Genomic DNA, 18,752 nt, shown 5'->3' on the forward strand with positions numbered 1-18,752 from the left:
CGCACCCACAATCCACGGATGCAGACGGGACAGGAATTCTGGATTTGATCTGAGCTGTAAGGCGGTCATTGCTTTGTTCTGTTTCTTTAGTCCTTTTCTGAGAGAGAGAGAAAGAAAGTCCACACACAATCACCGACTTTAAGATCCACATACCAATCTCTAGAATCTCTCTCTCTCTGTCTATATATATTTAATGTCCATCTCATCCACGAAAGGTCATAAACATGCAACACACGTTTGTTGTTCAGTATCGTGTGTGGTGGGTTAAGGGTCAAATAATTCAGTTCCCTTTCTTAAGCCACTTTAGATCTCAAAAAAAAGCAGGCGGTGGTTCAACATCAGCGATAAAAGTAACACACAACCTGGAGATGTTACAAATATTCGTGCTTACAATGGGATTCGAACCCACAGCGTGTTGTCAGCTAGCGGAAGCAGCATCACCGCGGCTAATCATCCCGTTGCTCACCTTGCCTTCTTCAGCTGATTCTCCTGTTCTGTCTCTCCTTGCAATGAGGACACAAAAATGGCCTGCATGCTTATAAATGCAGTCCATAAAAGCAAAAGTTTCTCGTGTACATAAAACGTGACGAAGCATACTCATGAAGAATTGAAAAAGGAAAACGACAAAATTCGTGTTTGCTTTTTCTGCGGATAATGCAAAATGTATGCGAATCATCTGCTAGAATACATCTTCAAATAACAGAGGGCGAAATTTTCTCCTATCCCCCCCCCCCCCACAAAAAAAGGCTGCATCCATGATCAACCCAGACAGAAAGAGAGAGAAACGTTAACAAGTTTCCTTCTGACACTCGTGCAAGGGCTAAGAAGAGCGTTGCAAATGGCAGCAGAAAAAATTCAGCATCATTTTCGCATTTTAAATTGACTTCGCAGCAGCGATTAATGACGAATGATCGAAGGTCTCTGCATTTCGCGTATGCGTGCCGACGTCTCCGACTACATTCCTAATGGACACGACGGGGCTTGCATGTTTCGATCGTCAGATGAACAAAGTCCAGTCGGCAAGAACATGCGAAACACAGTCGGCTCGATTTCTCATTGTTACCATGCCAGCAAAACACACACACACACACACACACACACTGCTCTTCTTCGTTCGGCAACTATCATTCTTCGGCCGATCAGCTTATATTCGTAAGAGCGGAGGTTCGCTTCATTGAGCAAGTGTAATTGACGGACGCCTATTGCCATCGGACGGATCAGGTTGCAAGTTTAATTGAAAGAAAGATTAGCGGGAAGATTTCACTCCGCTTGTGGTGGCGAATCCATCCAAGCGTGCTACTGTTTAAGAGCGCAAGACTTCAATAACCAACATTATTAAATGTGAGTTGCTTCTTCGATAGCCCACAAGAGAAATGTCGACCGAATCAGTGAACATTAAAGTGACCTTCCTGCAGAGCAGCTGGTCTACTGTGCAACGAATATTCATTGATAATGTTGTGTGGTGTGTGCAGCTTCACAATTTCGCTCGAATTAGCTTTGGTACTAACATCTCTCCACAATCTGAAGCGGGACGAGCAGCGGCCAGAAAGGTGAGGGATGTCACCGATTCTTACCATGGGTTTTTATTCTCCCTTTACACTATTTCATACTGGAGAGGCAGTTCACCTTGTACACAATAGTACCGTAAATGAGCAAAAAAGTGGAGAAAACAAGGGCTTGCATAGTAAAACCTACAGATTATACTCTGAGTGGAAGGGTTTGGGGTTGAACCATGAAGACTGCACATATCTTAACAGGTTAAGAGAAGAGCGAGGAAATAAATAGCAGACAGCAACTCTGTTGAAATATTAGTAGAAAATGAAAAAACCGCACACCAAGTTGGTGTAAAGGACAGCGGAGTGAGTTTGTGAGAGATGAGTCCTTAACTAACCAAACTGCCGTCTTCTGTAATATCAAGTAGATTTATTCGGAGCTCTTAGAGGCATCACCCCAAATATCAGAACAGTATTCGGTGGTTGGATTGATTTGTCCAGAGATAAAAGTAAGAACTGGAAAGAAAAATTAGGAGAAAACCTAATTTTTTGATGAGATGACACGATTATTCTAAGGGGGAGAGAAAGATTTCGGGTTAGAATAATCCCGAGAAGAGAAGTCTCGTGTGGTCTAGAGATTTTGAGTGGTGTCGGAAGTAAGAGAGAAAGAAATGGATTCCTTTTGCGAGAAATGAAACAGTATCGAGTTTTGTAACATTGAAATTAACAAGATGACCAAAACCTCACTGAAGAGTGGGAAATGTTGTAAAGCTCTGGAAGTTTTGGTAATTTGTCAAATGAGAAAGAGCAGGACTGCACTGCCATCAGCTGAGTTGCGGAATGGATCACCTAGAAGGTTACAGAAGAAATAAAGTAAATGAAAGAAGAACAGAAATTGCGGAACTCCAACATAAGATGAAAAGTTTCAAGTTGTGATGGCGGATCCACACACCAACACATAATGGGAGCTTACTTAATGGGCCAAAACTGGAAAATGCCGCAGAGATGTCAATAGCTTTGTTATTCTTTAAGTTTTCATGGCACTTGTCCATAGAAGGTTCTCACCGACAGCGGTGGAATGTACAACTGGCACTAGGTTCATTAGTTCAGGGGCTTCAAGGCAACATGGAAGTAGAGTGTTGATGATTTCGGCATCAGCTTAGAAGGGAGAGAAAATGGACCTTAATTTGCTGGTAAAAATGTGTCACCTTTTGTTTTTTTAATGGATTGAGTAAGGAGAAATTTCGAAGCTTCGGGGTTTGTGTTAAGAAATCAGAGAGAATAAAAAAAAGGGGGTGGGGCAACAGAGAACAGGAGTCAATTCTGAAGCAGAAACCTCCAGTGCAATCGGAGAAATACCATCAGGAACAGAAGACACTTTTTGGGATCCAGTTTGGACACGATCTCTCTTTGGAGAAAAAAGATCACAGGGGAGAATGAATGTTGTTTTGCTTGGAATGACAGGAGAACATTTACCAAGGTTGTCTACACAAGAATAAGAGAGAGATGCCAGGGGATTGGCTTTTACTACAGGTAATGATGCAACAGAATCAGCCAAGTGCAAAAGAGGTGGAAGCACAGTCAGGGACCAGAAAGCATGACTGCCATTTGGACATGATGCAACTTTCCTGCTTTTAGCCCTTCCAAAATCGTTTTCGGATGTGTTGTTAAGCAAGTTGGGCAGTTCATATCTGAAGGGGGATTGGTGGCGTCACTGAAAATGCACGTGGTATGCCTTACGTAGCTTTGATTAATTTGTCTTCCTTCTATTGATCTTTTCCTGAAGTTTGTATCGATTAATACTACCAAATAAAAGTAGTATTCCCTCAACGGATATGATGGGGGGGGGAGGATAGCTCGCTGGATTTACAAATGGTAAGCAGCAATACTGCCATTAGTCTTAAAATCGCTTCTGGGAACAGCGTCGTAATCAACGGACTGGAAGGGTGGCCAGAGTAGCCACACTAATTTAAAAGGAAACTGGAAAACCCCTACAGGATTTCCCAACTAGCTCAGGTATGATGAAAAGCAGGCGGATTCAACCCCATTACCCATGAGGTTAGCATTCCTCAGACAAGCCCTGCAAAGGGATTGTTCACAGAAGAATGTTTAAAAAAAGCCGTGTAGGATTGGAAACATATCCGAAAGTCACTCGCACGAAGGTTCATCCGAAAGAACTTGCCAGTGTCAGGATAGTATTGAGAGAGAGCGATGAAAAGCATAAATGCGGACGTTACATCCAACCTCATTTCGACAATGTATTACTTGTTTTGATCACGTGACGCAGCCAAACAGGTTACGTCAACCGAGCTCTGTCGAGCCGTAAAAGAGAAAGCAACAGGAAAATTTTATCGGTGTCACAATCCAAGTGAAAAGTAGGGCAAGGCCTGCTCACAGGTGACCGGAACACTCCGTATTTTATTACATCACTCAGGACGTAAGCAATGCTCCTTTTCTTCGTGGTGGTTAAGACCTTGCCAGACTCTCTTGTATGTGCTTTATTGTAAGGCGAACCATGCTTCGCGATGGCATCATGACCCTGTCCGTCCCTCCACATCCGGTGCTATGGCTGCATAACAGTGTGTCTCGCATCTTCTTCGCTCTCTGTTTCCTTCCATTCCTTTGCTCCAAAGCAAAGGAATGGTAAAGCTACCAAATCGACTCCTTCACAGATCCCGTTCTTTTTTTTTTTCACCCTCTTGCCTTGTTTCTACAAATTCCTTCCTGAAACCTCTTTATTCTAAAGGTAATCTTGCTTAGATGACCAAATTCGGTAACAGTGAGAGGGATGAGTGACATTATCGTGGAGCTTTGCACACAAAATGGTATTCCGCATTACCCAAAGTTCCTCTGCTCAGTATATGGAATAGCTATCTGGCAGTACAAATCACCTAATGGCACACACACACACACACACACCCAAAGACGTCAAGAAGTTCATAGGTGTTCTGATCCTGGGCTTTCTTGTGAAGACTAGAAGGAGCCATAAAGATTTGAGGGCAGATAGGAAAATATACACGTTAATAACAAGACACTTCTCAATGTTGGTGATTCCCAAGACAAAAAAAAAAAAAAAGAAAGAAAAAAAATCTCAGTTGATTAAGATTCTTCGGCTTTAACTAAATGCGGCCAAAACAACTCGGAAATGCATCCAAACATTAAAAAAAAAAAAAAAAAAAAATATGCAATCGTCAATCTCTCTTCAGTTTGCTTAGTTGGATGTTTATGATTAATGCAAAGAGAATAGAAAGCTGAACGTCAAGACTTCGTAATTTCATTGGACATTAATTTTTAGTATGAATTGCGTCCTACATCTGGTGTGTGTGTGAGATAGAGAGAGAGAGGAGTTCGTCGCTCAGCTATCGCGTCTCTTCAGATACTAACTTGGACCTTGTTGGGCAAGTTGTTTAAACAGCATTTCGTCCTCTGTCTCCTTAGACTATTCCACTTCAGAGTTTCGTTAGCAGACAGCGCGAATGATCTCAATATTACATCTCAGAAAGCTTTCGACTCAACATCCACCTCTCGGATGCATCTCTGTAGACCGCAGCCAAACCTCACGAGATATTTCTGTGCGCAGAAATGTTTGTCGTTTTGTTTTCGTTCCCTAACACGGAACGTAGTTCAGTATCTCCCCACCCATCCGACTCTCCAGAGAGAGGAAATGGGAGGGTCCACGGTAACCGGAGCAGCTGAGTGTATGCCAGAACTCCACGAGCAACCGGGAGCGGAAGCTGAAAGGGTGGGTGGATAGGATGTCGTAGCTCTCGTGAAACAGGGAATCTCTATCTACCAGACCTGTCCCACCAGGACCCGAAGTGATAAAGACTCCCTCAGAGACAGCCGCTTCTGTTGATTTACCAGCCGTACTGATCTTGCTGCCACCCACGTTCGCAACAGGCCGATAACCGATACGGACTGAAATGTTCGACCTTCGCAAGTGAAATTAGAAGAACGAACTCGCCTAACTTCTCTTCGCCATGTGGATTCAATGTTTCCAACGACGCCGAAGGAAATTTCGGCAAAAAAAGGGGCGCGGATTAGTAAATCTAGTGGCCACATCTATTTCCTCTGGTATCCCAGTAACAGCCAATAAGAGCACTCTCTCGCTAAGAGGATTTAGCTGGAAAAGCGTTCAAGTTGGAAGCCACGCGGATGGCGATTGATTTGTCTGTGGAAACATTCGCATGCAGTGGTCCTCTTACACGTAACTAACATCGTAGCTTTACGACATCGTAATGTGGTTCTTTAAAAAAGCAGAAATGAGGAGGGGAAATAAACGCGATACGTTTTTTTTTTTTTTTAAATTATCGATGAGGGTTACGAGAGAGTGCACGGAGTACAGCGACACAACACCATAAGATAACCTTTCCCCACTGCCGCTTAATATAAGAGAACACTTCGTTGACTGGTTTCAACAGCAGAGCTCGAGTGTTAAAAATATACCGAAGGCACGGCCTCGTAACGAAAGACGCCATATTGGCCTCTAACCTTCTCTCGTTTCGCAGTCGCTGCAAGAATGAAAGCTTCGCTGAGATAAGACGCGCTTCTGTTTAGTCTTCTTCGATTTCTTAGTGAACAGGGGAAAAAATGCTTCAGTTTGAACCTCTAGCGAATTCGAAGTAAACAGCTGAGATTCTTAAGTTGCTGAAAGGGGAAGATGCCAATGCGGGTGCAAGAAGTGACCAGCAAAAGTCGTCTAGTTCATCTTTGACCTTTGTTGTTTGTTGGAAGTCGGACCAAATCCTGCGAAAGGAAAACTGTCTGCACGTTATTACGATTCTTCCCTGCTGCCTGATAAGCCCGAAACACTGCGTGACTAAGCACAGACAATAATTCTCCACGTGCAAGTCTAGCCTCCTGCTGAGTCTCCGACGAGACAACATTTTTAGAATTCGCTTTGTCCAAACGAAGATCGCAGACCGGGCAGCGAAGAAATGCACACGTTGTGTCAGGAAAGGGGAAAAAACGCCCTTCTCATTGGTTCTGCTCGGGTGGCACCATCGTTCTGCTGAGGATAAGGCTTCGCATTCGCACTTCAAAACGGTTGTGGGCATTTAGAATCACACGCACTGAACGAACGCTAAATAGTACACGTTCCGGTTCTTCAGGAATCGATGAGGTAGCGGGCGATGCCACGATCAAAATGGCTACGAAGTGGGATATGATCAGAAAGTGAAAAATGAGTTCAAGAGGGATGTCTCCACGAAGGAGATGCGAAAAAAATGCTGCGAACATTCTAATTGCCTCAAATCAGTTCTCAATCTGGTAAACGTTACTGGAGCAAGGAAAAATGCGCGATAAACTGGACAAGTAAGACTTGCGGAATGACGATTTTGTCTAATGACAAACAGAAATTGCAGCACAAAAACCTAAGCCTCGGAGAGAGAGAGAGAGAGAGAGAGTTATCACCACTAAGAGTTAGTTCGTAAGCTGATAAGAGCAGCTTCAATGCATGACTGATCAGATGACAAGCGGTGGTTTGCAGCTCGCAAAATTACACGCAGAAACGCAAACGACCACCAGTAGAACTGAACGCTGTTCGCGGCAGAAATTAATGGGTTGAAAAACCAAGGAAAAGTCCAAAGAAGTCTGAGAAATTATATAAACGGAATTCGCTACTTCTCTTCGTCTGTTCAAGTTTGAACACACGAATCAAAGCAGCGAATTTGATTTGTGAAAGAATATGCATGATGCCTGCACGCACACACTCAACAGTTCGTGGTATTTTTTCTCAGTGAGATCTCGAAACGAGCTCAGCACAGCAGCGCGTTTGTTCAAAGTGGACAAGCAGAATGTTTCGTTGTATAAACGAAAATAGACTGTTATTACAGCTGCGATGAAATCCCTCCCCTCTGCGACCTCTTCTTCCCTCGGAAGAAGGGAAGAGACCTTGATCGGAGCACTGGCATCTTCTTGAGTCCGCCATGCGGTCAACTGAGAGGAGCAAGATTAGAATGAGTTAAAAAACAAGGAAGTCAACCGATCTGCAAGCAACTCTGCCGGTCCAACAGCTCATCCGACTCGGTGATGTGTTCGTGGTCCGCTCCGTTTCTGTCTCCTTCCTCGCTGCACTTTTTGCAAGATGTGATCACATGACACCGCCACTGATCGTGTGAACACATGAGGTTTGGTGATGCATTCTTCCAGGCCATTCCCGGGCGTGTGTTTATGGCTGTTGAGGTGTCTGTTATCAGGCAGATACGGATAACACTCGTGCGCCGTTATCAACTGTCTGCTAGTATCTCATCGCTGTTGCCACACCACCCTCATCCGTCCGCTTCTCGTCGGGATACAGATTTCAGCTTTTTTTCTTTTCTTTTCTTTCTTTTTTTTTTTGTGAGCATTCTGGTTCACACGACATTTCGCAGCCCACGTCCGTACAGGGCACAAAATTGTGGGAGGAAGTAAACGCGCGCTCTAATTTCAGATACATAGGAAGGCTCGTTTACACAAAGTATGCAGCTGTGGTTGCAAATAATCGTCCTAATAACCTGAAATTGCTCCGAAGTGAAATTTATCGGGCAAGTTCATCAATAGGATCCTCATCGTCTATATCCCAGCGCGAAACCTCAACTGTGAGAGGAAATGATGACGTCACCCACTAGACTGGGTGACGTCATCTATGAAAGGAGTTTCTGTGGGCAACCCAACTGCCGCAATTAATCTCAACTGTGTCACATTGACCCGAGAAAAGAAAGTCGCTACTTAAGAGGGACACGCTCAAACAGCCCCTCCCATTTCCACTGGAAAGGTCAGCGAGGAGAGGGGGGGGGGGAAATCCTCATGCCAAGCTACTAATTGGGTTCAAGATAATTTCATGAGAACACGTGTTTACAATTAACGTCACGATGCCATAAGAACCTTGATATTTCTTCGTTACTTGGAAACTGAACGAAGTGTCTCGATTCGAATGAAGTTCAATTCCTCGCCTGCCAACTCGTTTCACGTAACCGTGCAATCAGGGACGCTCTTAAAGAAATCGACAACAATCCGCACATTTCGTGAATTGCTCCTTTCCTTCATCCCCATACATACCCACTCTTCTCTAACCCCCCTCCCCCGTGTTGACGTCTGTGGGAGTTACGTACCACACACCACCAGATTCCTTCGGAGTGCTGGGAGGGGTTCGATGCCTTCGTAAAATCGATATCGCATGTAAGAAGGTGCTGATTTGAGAGCACACGCCATGCACGCGGGTGGTGAAAGTGACAAAAGAAGGGAGGGATGTAATTTCCACTCCCTTTTTACAGCGGCATGGAAGTGAAGCAGGTAATCACGGACACAGGAAATAAGGAAGGGCCCGCTTTTTAAATCGGACTTTACGGACTGGCGAACACTTCGTCCTTTCATTCCGCTGCTAATTGCGCCGCTGTACTACTCTGAAAGAATCCCGGACCACCTTCAGGTGCTGCGACGTGACCCTGCTGTAGGGTCGACATTTAGCAAGTGTATTCGGCTGAGCGCTCTTTTCCCTTTGTTGCGAATCGCATATTCTCTGAACAAGCTCGGTTGGGTCATTTGCCGTGCATTTCCTGGCTCCGGTACGCACGCACACAGACACACACACGAAGAGTAGAAGCACTGATTCGTGGTTCGACAATCGGAATGAACGAAATCAAAGCGGAGAGAAAAATGTCCCTCACCTTCGCACGCTCTGAGAGCGGGGTCAAAGTTAAAAGGGCGGAAACATGTCCTTCGGCTGTTCACGTTGAAACGAGACTGCCCCGTAAAGCGCTGTATGAATTCCGCGACTTTGTTATCGCGCTAAGTAAAACACTAAAAAAACGAAAATTCGGTACTCACCTATTCGGCAGTCATCTTCGGGACTTCATTGTGCGACAACAGACCGAATAGACACGTCGACACTCGAGTCAGTTCCAACTGCACCCCAACGAGGGCACGTTGCCAGTGCGCAGTGCGATGGCCGCTGCACACCACCCTTCTGAAAACGCACAGTTGTGGCTTGAACAGCGTCCGCGACTACGTTGCTCAGAACCGACGGAGGTGCGGCGATACAGTTCGTTGCGAACGAGAACGACAACAACAGTAAAAGGTCTTGCCACGGCGGTGCCGACTGCTCTACTGCGTCTAGTGCGCCGGCGCTCCACGCCTTATTCCCGGCAAGCGGGCGGCTCGCCTTTGTTCCGCCTCGCTGCCGCTACGAAACGATTACCGTCATTACCGCCCTACACGGGTGCGTGACACGGGACCTCGCCCACTATTTCCAGGAGGGGTGGCGCGCAGAGGATCGAAGATGGGTTCGACTGTTTGTAAAGCCGCAGTCGTGCCACGCTACTGGCTGCTTGTTGTCGGCGAAGCGAACACTTTGGAGCGGTTCCCTTCTCCTCATATTACCCGGCCTCGAGAGCTTGCTGGAGAGCACGTGACATTCTACCAGACCGATAAGTCTCGTGACTGGTGTGCCAAGTCGTCATCAGCAGACGGCGAGCAACTCGCGAGCATTTCATTAGAAGCGGACGCAGGAGAAAGGACAGCCTTGGAGCGGCTGATTGAAATACAGCGGACTGCACGTTTGCCGAGATGCTCGCGGGAAATCAATGGCCGTAATGGTCCTCAAAGGAGTCATCGGGCGGTCGACGAAGTTCAGAGCTGCTAAACTTGTCACATCGCTGGGAATTCAAGAACGAGCCAGGGAAAGATTCACGACCAACCCCCCCCCCCCCATCCCCATCTTGCTTCGCTCCACGTTACCCTTTTTCCCGCAGAAGGAAGGTGGCACGAACTCGCACTTGGCTCGATTCGAAGCTCTATGTGAAAACTAATCTCGTCCCCAGGAACCTTCGGCGTGTCAGTGCGAGGAAGTGTAACGGGAAGAAGTCGTGGTTGCGTGGGTGCTTCCCTGACGTGCTGTTTTCTGTGCGCGCGTTCATCGCAAAGATCATGACGAGGCAGTTTGTCATTTTAATGCGCCGATCCACTCTCCGTAGAGAAACGACCAAATTAAACTCTCCCCGGGGACCCGAGATGGATCGACATTAAGGTAGAAGGCGGGGCATTCCCACGTAGAGAACATCGATGTCACTGATAGACACGTCAACGTCACACACAGTTCGTATACGTATTCGTTCACAGGCGAAGCACGAGGAACGAAATGAACCCATCGAAGGAGCATTTTTCGCCCACGGAAAGCAGTCTCGCTTGCACACGGTGCAACCAACTGATGCACTCGTGATGAGTCGGATGAAGATCATGTTTGAACCCGAACTGAGAGAAATTTTTGGCTTCGAAAGCGGGGGAGTCAGCATCGCTGGATTGGGGGTAGGGGGCTTTCTCACGAAGACGAGAACGAGTGTGTGAAGCGAATGCTGTTTAGTGTATGGAACAGTGGGTGAACCGGACCTTTCCACTGACTCAGCGGACCGAAGAGTGCAACGAAGTTTGCGACGATTTCTGTGAATATTTCGCAGACGAATTGCTAAAAGCCCCTCCTGTTTCTCAGCAAAGGCGCTGCCTACGAATCGATGTGCCTGCTTGTGAAAGAGTGCAAACGCTCACTTCTTCCATCCGTCGCTGCTGCCACAATAACGATTACGACCCGATCAGTGCACATTTAGACCCGAAAAGGGACATTAGCGGGGCGGAGGAATTTTAATTTGCAATAAGAAACCGCGGAAGAATTTTGCGCACTCCCAACAGCGCTGGATCATCAACCGCATGATTCCAAGTGTGCAGAAATGCCCACAATCGAAAACATTGTGTTGTGGTCGACATCGCAAAAATAAACGAGAACGGGAAAAAAATCACTTTCTCCATCTGACACTGCAGTCACATTTTTCATATTCTTGTGGCGAAACTGTCGCCTCCCATTTACACTCAGCCGCGTTTTCTGCTTTACTTTTGCCACTGCAAACCAACCCAGAAATGAGGAATGCGTGACGGTCCGTGCTGTTCTTACGCAGAACGACACAGCTCTGGCTGCACAGGTTTTAATGAAATGTGCCGATTTGAACCTTTACGTTGAAATTTGTCGAGTTGTTCTGGTTTAAATCGAAGTCTCTTTTTTTAGCCAACTTAAGAACCGATTGGCTATCTGCTGATGCTTTTCCAAGTGCTTTTGAATCGTTCATCACTTCAAAGTGGATTTTTCTTCATATAAGGACAGGATTATTATTACTATACAAACACCTCCTTGAGTCAATATTCATCGACGGAGGCAATAGTAAGATGTATTCTAACAGAGATAATGTCTATCATACTTCATCTTAAATCGGTTCAATGTTTCCGCCTCACCATCTCATTCGGCCATAAATTCCACTCACCAACCGCTCTCCATGCAATGATGCAATCTCTTATGCACCACACGTTTATGCAACTTCCAAGAATGACCTATTGTCTCTATCCCCCTTTCCTCCTTCAACCCTTTGAAAAATATCCTGAGTATCTATTTGATAAGCACCCCTTAACAATTTGTATGTGTATATTATATCTCAGCCTACTCACTAGTCTGTAATCTGCATTCTCTCAACCTGTCTTCACAGTCAGCATTCCACAATCCCGATATTGCTTTTGTTATTCGCTTCTGAATTTTTTCCACAGCTTGCTTCTCATTTAGGAATGCAGGTGACCGAATTGATGCGCAGTAGTCCAGATGTGGTCTAAACAAATCCTTATGCAGTGAAATGACCACATCCTTATCTCTACTCGTCAGTGTTCTTCTTAGTATACTAACAATATCCCAAGATCCCTCGCTTCCTTTATCTCCTGTAATGCATCTCCAGTATGATACACAGCTATACTTTTTTTGAGATCCCAAATGCAAAACCTTACATTTACTGGTGTTAAATTGACTTGTTAGCCCACATAGCCACTTTGTTCAGATCGCTCTGAACACAAGTACATCTTCATCATTCCTAACTTTTCCCAGCTTAGCATCATCCGCAAACAGCTGAATATCAGCTTGCAGACCACTCGTAATAACATTAACAAACTAATTGAACAGCAGTGGCCCTAGAACAGAATCCTGTGGGATTCCACTGGTAACTCTCCTCCTGAGAGAAGTGACACCTCTATACACAACCGTTTGATATCGATTAGAAAGCCAGTTTGCTATCCAATCTACCAACTGATTTTCCATTCCCATTTGCCGTAGCATCCACCAGTTTATTATGTGGTAGCCTGTCAAATGCCTTTGCAAAATCCAGAAGAATCACTGTATATGAATCACCCCTAACCAGAGCGGTAGTCACCTTATTATAAAATGTTACTAAAACTCGACCTCCCTTTAACAAACCCATGCTGACCTCTATACAGAATCTTTTCCTTTTCCGCCTAATCCTGTATTCTATTACAGGATCAATACAGATCTTAACAACCACTCCAAAAATGCAAACTGGTTCTGTAATTTGAAACATCCGTTTTGCTTCGCTTTATGCAATGAACAATCATTTCCTCTTTCCACTCATTAGGGATTGTTGAGGACACTAGACTCTCAGTAAACAACCGAGTCAACGGAAGCCAGTTCCTTCTTTCATATAACACGTGGTGAAATTCCATCTAGTCCAATAGCCTTATTCACATCAAGATGACTTAACCAATCATAGACTTCTACCTCATTCACCTTCAAGGAACTAGGTTGAAGTGTTGAATCCTCAACTTCCTGTTACCTTAGAATATTGATGGCAATCATTACCATCAGTATGAAAAATCTTTGCAAAATGATCCCTGAACAACTCCACAATAACTTCTTCCTTGACCACTTGCTCCATCTCTATCCAGCAGAGGCATCTTCCCATAACCATTCTTTATTTTTCTTTAGCTGGCTGCATAACAGAAAATCTCTCTGGGATTTTTCTTAGCCTGTTTCGCTAGTCTCCTCTCATACTCTCTAAATGTTCGAAATTAACTCTCTCCTTGCACCGCTTGCCATGATTTCACCCCAAGCAATGTCGTTCGAGGTTTTTTTTTTTTTTTTTTTCACCTATAAAGGAGCGAATTGTTTTTACAAAACGTTATCACCAGAAAATATGGAGGCGAAGTGAATCCCACTGGGGACAAGAGGGGACTGCTTTCATCGATGGCCGATCAAAGTAAGAGGCTCATTGCAAATATGCAGCAGAACGGAAAGAAGCGAAAAATATGTAGAAGAACCGTAATATTTCTTGCAATTTCCTAAATATTATAAAATGAATTATAAAAGCTGCTATTTAAAAAGATATTTTTATTCATTGTGCTCTTTCAGAAGAACTTCTCTCTCTTGTTTCAAATGTGTTTATTTTTCTGTTTTAGTGAGATTTCTGAAAATGCTTGGCTCTTTTAAATAGTTAAACTATTTTTGAGGTTTGTTTGTTTGTTTGTTTGTTTGTTTTTCGGACCTGTTTGGGACAGACAGAAAGTTTTCAAGTAACAGTTGGCTTACATCAAGGGTCAGCATTAAGTCCGTTTCTGTTTAATATTGTGATGGAGGTGGTAACAGAGGAGGTGAGAGAAGATGCACCTTGGACAATGTTGTATGCAGATGACATCTTGCTGTGTGTAGATTCAAGAGAAGAAGCGGAAACTAAACTGGAAAGATGGAGAAAAGTACTGGAAGAGAGAGGTATGAGACTGAGCAGAAGTAAGACAGAGTATATGTGTTGCGCAGTGGGCGGTGGCCAGGAGACAGATCTGGAGCTGGAAGGAAATGTCATCAGGAAGGTGAGAGACTTTAGATACTTAGGTTCAACAGTGGAAGAAGATGGAGGAGCTGAGAAGGAAGTGGGATGCAGGATACAAGCGGGTTGGAGGAACTGGAGGGAGATGGCTGGAGTGTTATGCGATAAGAGGGTGCCGATCAATCTGAAAGGCAAAATTTATAGGACAGTAGTGAGGCCAGCTATGACATATGCTATAGAAATTGTGGCCCTGAGGAAAAATAACATCAGCAGGATGGAAGTAGCAGAGATGAGAATGCTTAGGTGGATGTACGGTGTGACCAGAAAGGATCATCTGAGAAATGACTATGTCAGGGGAACAGTGAAAGTTACGAACTTAGGAGCGAAAATACAGGAGGCAAGGTTGAGATGGTTTGGTCATGTGATGAGGAGGGAGGACGAATATGTGGGAAGAAGGGTCATGCAGATGGATGTGCAAGGAAGGCGGAAGCGTGGGCGGCCAAAGAAGAGATGGAGGGAGCTGGTAGAAGAGGACTTGAAGATGAAGAACTTGGATGTGGTGACAGCCCAAGATAGGAAGGTGTGGAGGAGACTCATAACAAACAGTGACCCCACTTAAGTGGGAGAAGCTGTAGAAGAAGAATCAATATCTCTTCTCAGATTTCGGCTCTTTCTGGTCAATCTGATCATAATTTTAAAATAAACCAAAAAATCCCATTTTGAAATCACTTTAATACAAAGCTAATCCGTGTTGAGACTTCGCATATCAGATAAAACATGTCGAGTTAGGCAGGCTAAACCTACTTAATTACAACAGGGCTTGTTTAAATTACGTTCTGCTAACACCTGCATTAAATGGCTCCACAGAGCAAGCAGTTTGCATTCAAAGAGTAAAATCAAATCACTTCGTTTCAGCAACTTTTTGCTTCAACAATATCCAAAGAGAACAAACAATGTGGCGCAATGATCGACGCCTTCCCACCAACTGCTGCTCAAGAAGCAACTTTGGGGGAAGACAAAGAAACTGATAATTCCATCACGATGGATTTGTACGGGTTGGATTAATTCAGTGTAGCACAATGCACGTGCTACAATAAAGCTGTTATCATGCTAAATTTACTTATTCAGAGAGAGAGAGAGAGAGAGAGAGAGAGAGAGAGAGGTCGTAAGCGAAACAGGAATGTTTTTGTGACGAGGTCAAATCGCAAATGAGATTATGTTGAACTACATTAAGTTGCCTGGTATGGGGGGGGGGGATTCCCAATTATAACTGAAAGAATTATAATTTCTTGGAATTCAGAGAGAAAACAAATCAGAGATAATGTGAATTCCGTTTCCACATTCTTTGAGAAAAATCAAAGATATTTTGAGCTGCGTTTGTATTTGATCTCCTCAGGAATCGTATCTGATCTTGAGAACTACATACATGTTGCGAAGGGGTCTGCAGCACATAGGCCGAAAACGATTCGTTAACGCTATTATTTAATCCTCCCGCCTTTTACTGCATTCACCGACGAAAGCAGTTTGAAGAGTGCGACAGGAGCTAATACCGGAGATTTTGTTAATTACGCACAAGATTCGGTTTTTGTCGATCTGGGCCACCGTCGTAACTGTTGGCAGCAGCATAAAGGGACGAACGGACATATCACTGAAATGAACCTTTGGATTGTTGCAACAAGTCAAGTTTTTGTAAGAAATTATCTGACGATGTAAACTCGGTATTTTCAGATGACATTTATAGTAAAAAAAAAAAAGAAAAAAACGAGTGAAATACTGTCAGGAAACTAAACAGCGTTCAAGCATAGGGTGGATGTACTTTTCTGATAACCAATAAATATGTGGTAAATTGCCCTTCGGTACGCATGCGTATTTAAGTTTATCCTCTTAAAGAGTTGTTCATCAACTACTTATGTTACTGCAGTGCATCTTATGTGCTCTCTACTTAAATCGACCCTCCCTCATCGCCTTACGACACATTTTTTCCGCAGTTGTATAATCCTGCGTGTGCACATTTACTCAAATGAATAAACAGTTTTGGATTTCGCGACGATGGGACGGATGATCGAAGAAAGAAAAATCTGCTGACTGTTTCATGCGTGAATTTGAGAAGGACGGGTGAAATACAAGACGCGAGCGCGTTATTCCGTAACAAAGAATCAGGTGCTGAGAAGAAGGAAGTGACACAAGAAGTTCTAGGGATGGATGAATAGCTTAGTTTTAATGAACTGAGTTCGAGAAAGGGGCCGACACTTCGAAGACAAAATTTCTCTTCCAGCAACCCTCAGTCTGCAAGCCAAGAAGGGGATCTTTAATCGTGCTGAGATCGTCTTACGAAATCCAGGACAAGGGCTTGGTGTTGGCGCTTGTTTTCAGGACATTGTTAAAGCAGTTGCTGTGGCAATAAATACGGAGATTTGGCAACTGCCGTTATTACAGCAATATCGCGAATGATGGCCCAGAACCAAACAAAATGGCGTCGGGTGAGGAGGAAATTTTATTTGGAAACGCAGGAGATGAAGTGGCTCGGAAGAACTGACAGTTCAGTGTGCATCCTTAGGTGTGTTATTGTTGCTGTCTCTTAAACGAAGAGCTGCGATTGTGGCACCGAAGATGAAGAACAGCACGTGCGTATTGCTGGCAGATTGGGTGAAGCCTGCGTGGGAAAAGGGATTTCTTACTGTGCTGCTTGAACTTCACCTACTGCTATCTCACCATTACTTACGTTCACCCCCCCCCCACACACACACACACGCTTCTCTTTCTCACTCAGCATAGGCTTCTAAAGAAAGGGAACATACCTGCAAGAAATGTTTCTCTGTATCTTTTTTGCCATTTCGTGCTACTTCATGCCAACCGCGAAAGAAAGTAGTTCGCAGACTTCAGCGTAGAATTCGAAATAGTTCGCACTCAATAAATGGAAAAACGTCTTAAAAAGAACGAGGAAAAATGTCAGATTTTGTAAAACCCGCTTTCGGTAAGAATTTCATTTTGATATTCTGGACGGGAAATGTCGGGCAGAACCGCACGCTCACCACACTGGGCTTTCCGCTGTATTAATTACACCTTGACAGCCTTTAAGGCTCAGCGGGGGTCTCAAACTGGAATCAAACTTCCGGTCTCGTTTGGTACCTTGCGGACCACACTCAAAGTAGGCAGACGTTTCACCGAGCTCAGAAGTAAAAGAAGGCCCATTAAAAAAAAAAATGAAATGCTGAATGAAATTAATTAAATATAATTGACTTGGAGAAACGCGAAAGGTTGTGTTTTCTGTAAAGTGTCAGAAAAATAAAAGCTGAACCCGAACATCCCAGTCGGAACCGTTCTCTGTTAATTTAATGCGGGCTTCCATTTTGCAAATTTTGTTTAACTTTATTGTAGGTGACGTCTCCCCGATGACTTTTTTTTTTTCTTTCACTGACTGATTGTATTCGCCACGTAACAGAAGATTTAATTCACGCAACGAAACGATTGGGGAATGGTGGTACTTCCTTACGTGTTATGCATTTGCTTCGCTGACGAAGATCCAAAAACTGTGTTTGTGTGTTACATTTGAATCCCCCCCCCATCCAATCTCCAAGCAGCAAACAGAAGTTTACTTCGGCTGCCACTGAGACAGTTTATTATCATTATTATTAGCTGACTGCAAACGAATTAAAACTAAATCAAAAACCAGCAAAGGGAAATCAACCAGAGTTGAGGCAGTTAAAGAGCCACGAAAATCTCAACGCGGGCGCAGATTTTCATGTTTGAGATGCCACATTTCCGATCAAATTTCTCTTTCAGCCATCGTTTACGTGTTGTGGGAACAGAGAGAGAGAAAGCTGAGTGACCAGTTCTCACTCAACAGTTGAGATTTTGATCTCACTCGCTGCAGAACCTCGTTCCACTCTACTCGGCTCCACATTCGTTCTGCAAAGTCATTTCAGGAATGCAAAAGATGGTGCGTGCGCAAAGGATGACGTTGAGATTATCCTGGCGATTAGTTTTTGTGGATTAGATGGGTCATACACATTAGTAAAACGTATAAAACTAACCGCCATCTCATCACGCAACGAATCACGTGTCGGCTGCTATATCAGAGGCTGAAGAGCAGCAATAAGTTGATCTGTCTTTCAGGATAACATTTTCTGGTATCTCAGCTGATTGCGTCAACATAAATCATTACGCGCTACGAAACCGGAAGATTTTTTCTGTGTTTCATTATCACGTGGACTTTGCTGCTCTGCAACAAAGCATTTAACGAAGCAGCTTTATGCGATGTTTGCTTCATCCATTCGAAGTAAGCAGATTAATGACCAGATGTTTGTGCTGCAACCTTTTGCTGACGTTGCAAGTCTACTTTAAAGGGCAGTCAAAGGAATTCGTTGGGTGGTTATTGGAAGGACACACTTGCTGAAGTCATCGCCGTTTCATTCATATGAATGAAGTTGTCTCACCATTCCTGACAGGAGTCATTTGTCAGAGAAGGTCGCTTTTGTGAAACTAACCTTTCTTCGCCAATCTTTCCCTTTTCCGCATAAACAAAGCTGTTCCACGAACAACTGAATTTGCTGTTTGGGTTTAATTGCACTGTAAGTTGCTTTATGAACGTTTAATAATGTGGTTTGTTTGAGCGTAATTAATCTCTAATGTAAAACAACTGCGA

General features: G+C 44.1%; 1 protein-coding gene across 4 annotated transcripts in view; it reads right to left on the minus strand.

Annotated features, from left to right (window-relative positions):
- LOC150102870 (uncharacterized) overlaps nucleotides 1–18,752 on the minus strand; it is a 96,435-nt gene that overhangs the window by 30,551 nt on the left and 47,132 nt on the right. For 2 of the 4 annotated variants that reach the window (XM_090397455.1, XM_090397459.1), the window contains exon 1: nucleotides 9,300–9,576. The exons of 1 other annotated variant lie outside the window; for it this stretch is intronic. The gene's annotated coding sequence lies outside the window, so the exon portion shown is untranslated. Of the gene's footprint in view, nucleotides 1–9,299; nucleotides 9,577–18,752 lie in introns of those variants that run through there. One more of the 4 variants, XM_090397458.1, reaches the window with a different exon arrangement.

The sequence above is a fragment of the Typopeltis vanoorti genome, chromosome 9 (genome assembly GCF_054136105.1).
Source record: "Typopeltis vanoorti isolate ZY-2024b chromosome 9, IOZ_Tvanoo_1.0, whole genome shotgun sequence".
NCBI lineage: Eukaryota > Metazoa > Arthropoda > Arachnida > Uropygi > Thelyphonidae > Typopeltis > Typopeltis vanoorti.